Raw genomic sequence first — 6,547 nt, 5'->3', positions numbered from 1 at the left:
TTAGCAAAGGAGAAGATCCTAGTGCACAATGAACAACAAGCAAAGATATAGTCATAATGTTTTCATGATTTTGTGAAAACCTAGATTCCGGTTATGACGATTTTTATACAGAAATGAGAAGACTTCAAAACGGAATGACCCTAAAAATCTGGTGAAAACCCAGTTCACGGATTTTCAAAAAACTTTATTAGTCCGCAAAAAGATAATACTAAATCAAAGGAACAGATAATGAAAGCACAAACCACAAGGTTCAGCCAGCTATCAATATGATAAGCCTCATGGACAGTCAAAGTGAGGTATAAAGATCATCAAGAGATAATCAAGATTTTGACGAGGTCGTGCAGCCATCATGAGAAAGACAGTCTCTAAAATCAATACCAAAATATTAGGTTGCAGTTCTACTTCACAGAGCTTAATGAGATAATGGCAATAGTTTTAGATACAAAAGAAATATCTGTCAATATGATTACACAAAGAGGAGTAATATCCATAAACGACACTGATTAGGCGTGACAACACCTATCCCCAACACAAGAAAAGGTCGATTCAGAAGATTGTTCAGCAACTGAGACCAAAAATGGAAAAAGGAGGAAGAAATGCATAATTAAGCTGCCTTTGCACTTGAAAATGGTTCAAATTTCAGTCGCCTCTTTCAACCTATTTTTAACATTATGGCGCAAGTATTGCCCTGCAGCCACTTCGGAAGATTGGTGTAGTAACTGTAGAGGGGGTTTCTGCAATGACATTTTCTAGATCCTTAAACGTTTTCTCCAAGCATGTTAAATACATTAGGAACACCAAGGTTTACCTCTGTCATTTCAATTTCTTTCGGTGCTAAATGTCTTAGCAAAGCCACCATCACCCGCGGATTTGTCCCGTATATACTCTCTATTTTTGATGTTGAATCCGCTTCATTCCTTCTCATTCAACTCTGAATCATTAGAATCATATACGTCGGTGCAATGAATGTCAGATTTATCCTCTCTATATTTCATGTTGAATCTGCTGCATTCCTTGTAGTTCAACTCTGATTCATCAGATCTATGGACCACGATCTACCAATAGTTTTCTCACTATTCCAGTTGAGCCATCTGGCTGGTTTTTCTTAACCTTCCTAGCATGTCAAGTCATACAAGTTTAAGTCTCAATACTGTTAATCCATATGTCTTAAATTAATCCTAATCCACTCAGTCAAGAAATGCGATACACCTCTTCTCGAAGTAACTATTTTTCTGTGAAAAAAAATAATATAAATTACAATATTGTCTACAAATGTTGAGAATGAGTCAATTGAACTAAAAAATACAAACTACAATAGCATGAAGGCATGAAAATGACCTGCAACATTATAAGAAAATAGAGGTTTCAAGCTAAAAGCCAGTGGGTCAGAAAGAAAAGACTTAAACTAAGATAAGCCCAACTAAGATAAACTCTAAATGTAAAATAAATAGTGTCCTTATTCAAAACTCAGTGGAACCTAGTAAATCCCAAAGCTCACATTTGTAAATAGCTGCCTCAGGAATCAAGGAAAAACTGGAATTTACAAATGAAGAAGAGCTTGTATTTCACTATTTGAAGAGAAAAACGAGCTCATATGCCACAGTGTTTTCTCTTCAAATAGTGAAATCGGAGCACTTCTTCATTTGTAAATAGCCGTATTTCCTTGATTCCTGAGGCAACTATTTACAAATGTGAGGTTTGGGATTTACAAGGTTCTACTGAGTTTTGAATTAGGACATTATTTATTTTACATTTAGGGTTTATGTTAGTTGGGTTTATTTCTAGTTTAAGTGTTTCCTTTCTTAACTTCTCACTTTTAGCTTGTACCTTCGTATTTTCTTAAAATGTTGGAGGTCATTTTCATTCCCTCATGCTATTGTAGTTGTAGTTTTCAATCCAATTGACCAATTCAGAACATTTGTAGACATTAATGTAATTTCTCTGATTCTTTTTCAAAGAAAAACTAGTTAACTTCTAGAAGGGGTGTATCCAATTCCTTGGCTGTGTGGATTAAAATTAATTTCAGACAAATGGATTGACAGCTGATGTATTTAAAATATCCACTATATGATATGCATATCCCATGAAATGACTTCTGAATTTGTATGACTTGCCATGCTAGGAAGGCTAAGAAAAGACCACAGATGGCTCAATTGAATTAGTGAGAAAACTATCAGTAGATCTAACCACTAAATGAATCATATATCTTTTCTTATGCTCAGCTCTGATGATTAGGTTGAGATCCTTTTGAGAATTTCCTCCATGAAATAACCGTCGTACCCTCATATTCAATTTGACGGTGAAACTCTGTCGAGGTATGTCATTAGTGTTATTTAGCCAGTTCTTACCCAACTACACGTCCCTCATGTTTTCCAGTTTTCCAGCCAACTTGTTGTAAATGGATTGTTTACTACATTAAGTAATATATATATAGAGTGACGCAGGCTGTTTTCTAGGTATATTTGATATGTGGAAGCAGCACGATTTTTACTGTGCACCAAAATTCTTTATATAGAGAGAAAGAGATATAGAGTTCAAGGTCATAAATAATCCATCTACATTAAGCTGGGAAGAGCTGCCAACTAAGATCGGGCATCATAACCTTAATGGCTTACCTCGACAGGCTATGAGCTGCAAAATGAGAATGTTCTCTTCCTGGAAATGAATGGACAAACTAATGAGTTAATATAAATAATTTTTATAATGCAAAGGTTTTCTTCCAAATAACAAAAATGGTTAATTGAATTCTATTACTTATCTCCTGAGAAATCTTTTTATCAGAGCATTTGAGGGCTCTAAAATTAATTTATGTACCTGTTTTATGTGCATTTTAGCAAACTATCTACAATATCTCACAATGCCATTCACTTTGTGATATTGAAATTGAAATAATTTAGAAAATAAAATTTCTAAAACATTATTTTATCCGATTTTTTTTTAAAAGATTGATTATCCTAGTCTAGGTCTAGCATGCACACGTAACAGTAAACATTTTCTATTTAAAGCATGATTTCTATGTTTTTCCTTCAACAGATTTCTCAATGATCTAAGGTTTAACAAATCAAAAAGATGAGAGTTAACATCCAGATTATTTATACAAACCCTAATATCATATTTAAAAATATAATTTTAACTGCAACACATGGATAATTTGAATCATTTTCACTTTATAGGTAATGAAATTATATTAATAATTCATATATGTAAACAATAGGAAAAATTATATCAGTAACAAAATCACATATTTCTAGTTTGTTCTTGTCATTTTTATATTGATTTCAAATAATTGCATTTTTAAAGAAATAGAAAACAAGTTTATTCATGTTCTTTCTTATGATACAAACAATTTTGTAAAATTGAAAAGAAAGGAAAGAGAGACACTTATCAAACATCTTATATTGCTTCTCAGTAATTCAATGTTTGATTGACGACTAAGAAAGTTGAAAATAAAAGCAAGAGATACACTTATCAAACACTCTATATTGCTTCTCCTTTATTCAATCTCTGATGTACTACTAAGAATGTCGAAAAGAACCGAAAGAGAATCTTTGATAACAATCTCTTTGCACTGAAGATTGGGAAAAATCTCTATGATTCTACAGTAAACATATGCCCTTGGAAAATAAATAATCCAATTGTTATGTAGGGTAGGTAAGAAACATAATATTCATTTTTTTAAAGAAAAATATGTAATTTATATTTCCAAAGTGATGTTTCTATAATCTTTTTTATAAGCTCATTTTACTATAAATAAATAAACGAATGACTATGTAGAATAACTAAGAGAAAAATTTATTTATTTTCACAATGTTGGGGTGTCCCGACAACTTAGCCTATCCTAAGCCTCACTTAGGGAAATAATAATCCTATGAACATTGATGACACTAGATCACAAGCCAATATAATTTTATTTCTAATTTTGTTTTAAGGAATAATGATGAATCATGATCAAAGTAAATAAAATAAAATGACATTTAGCTATGATATTAGACTTTAATTATTAATAATAAAATGAAATAAATAAATTAATAGTTGAGTATGTGAAAACTATGATGAAAATAGTTAAACATGGAAAATGGCTCTTTAAATTAGAAAATAGAAACATAAATTTTCTTCCATTTTCCTTGTTTCAAAAAATGGGATGGGTAAGAAAGGAAACTCTCTATATTGTTTGTCTTTGTTGTATATTGAGAGACATTAAACTGCTTTTCAATTTTTTTCATTGATATATCTAATAGTAAACATAACTCAAGAAGAACAAAAGGAGAAAGTATGAGCCAAGGGAAATTTGTGAATCGAGAGTTGGAAAATTTGGTCAGAGCCAAAAATTGGAATCCTAAGAAAGAGGTCAAATATTTTGGAGATTTAAAGAGAATTTAGAAATGGTCCCCATGTTAAAATTTGTTCTCTCCTTGGAGGGTACTAAGAATTGAAAACAATAATCTCATATTCTAATTGATCAGGGAAGAGAGTTGAGAGTTGAATTTGATAAGTAAAACCGCGTGAATCTAGGATAGGTTCAATAGAGAGAAGTGTCTCAATGAAAGATAGATAGGTTCAATAGAGAGAAGTGTATCCCAAGATAGTGCCATAGAGGATTTGTTAGGTCAATTATTAGGAGAATCCCTTCCATTACTTTCAAAATGGGAATAATTGGGTGCATATTCACAACTCCAATAAGAGCGAAAAGAGGTAGACCATTAGAGAGTACCAAAAAAACAGAAGGAGAAGAAATTTACGACAACAAATTCTCAAACAAGTATAGTTTAGAGTAAAAATAAATAGGCAAATATCTTTTAGTCTCTTAGAAAAGAAAGACTTCAAAGTTCATAGTCTGTGCCAATCAGGAAAATAGGAAATAGAAAAAACGTTCAATAGCAAATGGTTTGAAGCAAGATGAAATAAGTAAACTGATTGGACGGGGTGAACACTATATCTTAGTCCACAGGCAATAAAGTCCAGAAGCTTTCAACAATGGACTGTAACAAAGACAATGAATAATAAAGACGATGAAATTTCACAGAAGTGCATAATCAGTATGGATATCATAACACATCGGTAATGATATCATAACACAGTGAGAAAATACAATCACGGAATTTTTGAAATAAAGATAGAAACATCTTCATGGTTTCAGACCTTATGGAGTCTTAGGTCACAAGTTCTAGTGACAAGATTAAAGAGTCAAACAAGGCAGTCTAAATAGTGCTTGCAGCCATCCAAATATTTGTAAAAGACAGTGAGGAGATTATCAGCATTATCAAATACATGGAAATAAAGAACATTAACCCCGTGATGAAGAGCATAGTATTCACAGAAAAATTCATGATAAGCTATCACAAAAGTGTAAATATTCAGATGTCACTTTCTCAAAATGGTGAGTAAAGAGCAGTCCTTCATGCATCCAAAGGAGTCACAAATTATACTCAGATCAAAGTAAGACCCAAAAGTGACAATAAAAGTTCACTATTGAATTAAAAAAAAAAAAAGAATACTCAATCATTTACAGCCTTGCAGATTAGAGAAGCATAAGGTTATGATTTCTATCCATACTCAAGCGAATAATCTTCTGCTAGAATAGAAATTGATCCATTCAATAAGAATAGCATATTCAAATATTTTGAATGTATTTTGAAGGAACTCAAACAGTGAAGAGTAAAGTAGTGCCTCAAACATGTACAGTGAACATTCATAATATCATAGACAACAGTCACTCTTAGAATGGCAGCCTTAAAATCACTGAAGGACAGTATAGGCATAAGCATGGATATAAATTTAAAATATAGAATCCTAAGAAATGACAATTAGCAAAAGAGCAGATCCTAGTGCACAATGAACAACAAGCACAGATATAGTAATAGTGTTCTTATGATGTCGTGAAAATCCAGATTCCGATTATGACGATTTTTATACTGAAATGAAAAGACTCCAAAGCGCAATGACCCAAAAAATCCCAGTTCACGGATTTTCAAAAACTTTTATAAGTCCGCAAAAAGATAATACTAAATCAAAGGAACAGATAATGAAACCAGTTTGTGCAGCCATCATGAGAAAGACAGTCTCTAAAATGAATACCAAAATATTAGGTTGCAGTCCTACTTCACAGAGCTTTATGAGATCATGGCAATAGTTTTAGATACAAAAGAAATATCTGTCAATATGATTACACAAAGAGGAGTAATATCCATAAATGACAGTGAGCATAGTGCAAAGTTAATGTTGCACTAGGTCATAATAGAATACACGAGACAACTATATCACAGAGATATTCAATGCACAATTAGTATTGCTTAGAAATCATAAATTATGATCATCATTGAGGACAAAGGAAAGCAATTAGGGTTCGATAGTTTTGTGCAACCTTCAATGGATAATAAGAATAGTATCAACCCTTTTGACAGAGAATTGTGATTAAGGAAAAAAGGAACAAAAGAAGAGAGGAGAGTCACACACAGTTAAAAGGTTAATGACAACGCAAACACCTTCAAAGGCACAAGTTAAAAAAATAAATAAAAAAAAACCCCAAGTACATGCACTTAAACAACCG

This window comes from Cryptomeria japonica, chromosome 8 (assembly GCF_030272615.1).
Source record: "Cryptomeria japonica chromosome 8, Sugi_1.0, whole genome shotgun sequence".
NCBI lineage: Eukaryota > Viridiplantae > Streptophyta > Pinopsida > Cupressales > Cupressaceae > Cryptomeria > Cryptomeria japonica.
The sequence above is the reverse complement of the archived record's forward strand: the minus strand, read 5'-3'. Positions refer to the sequence as shown.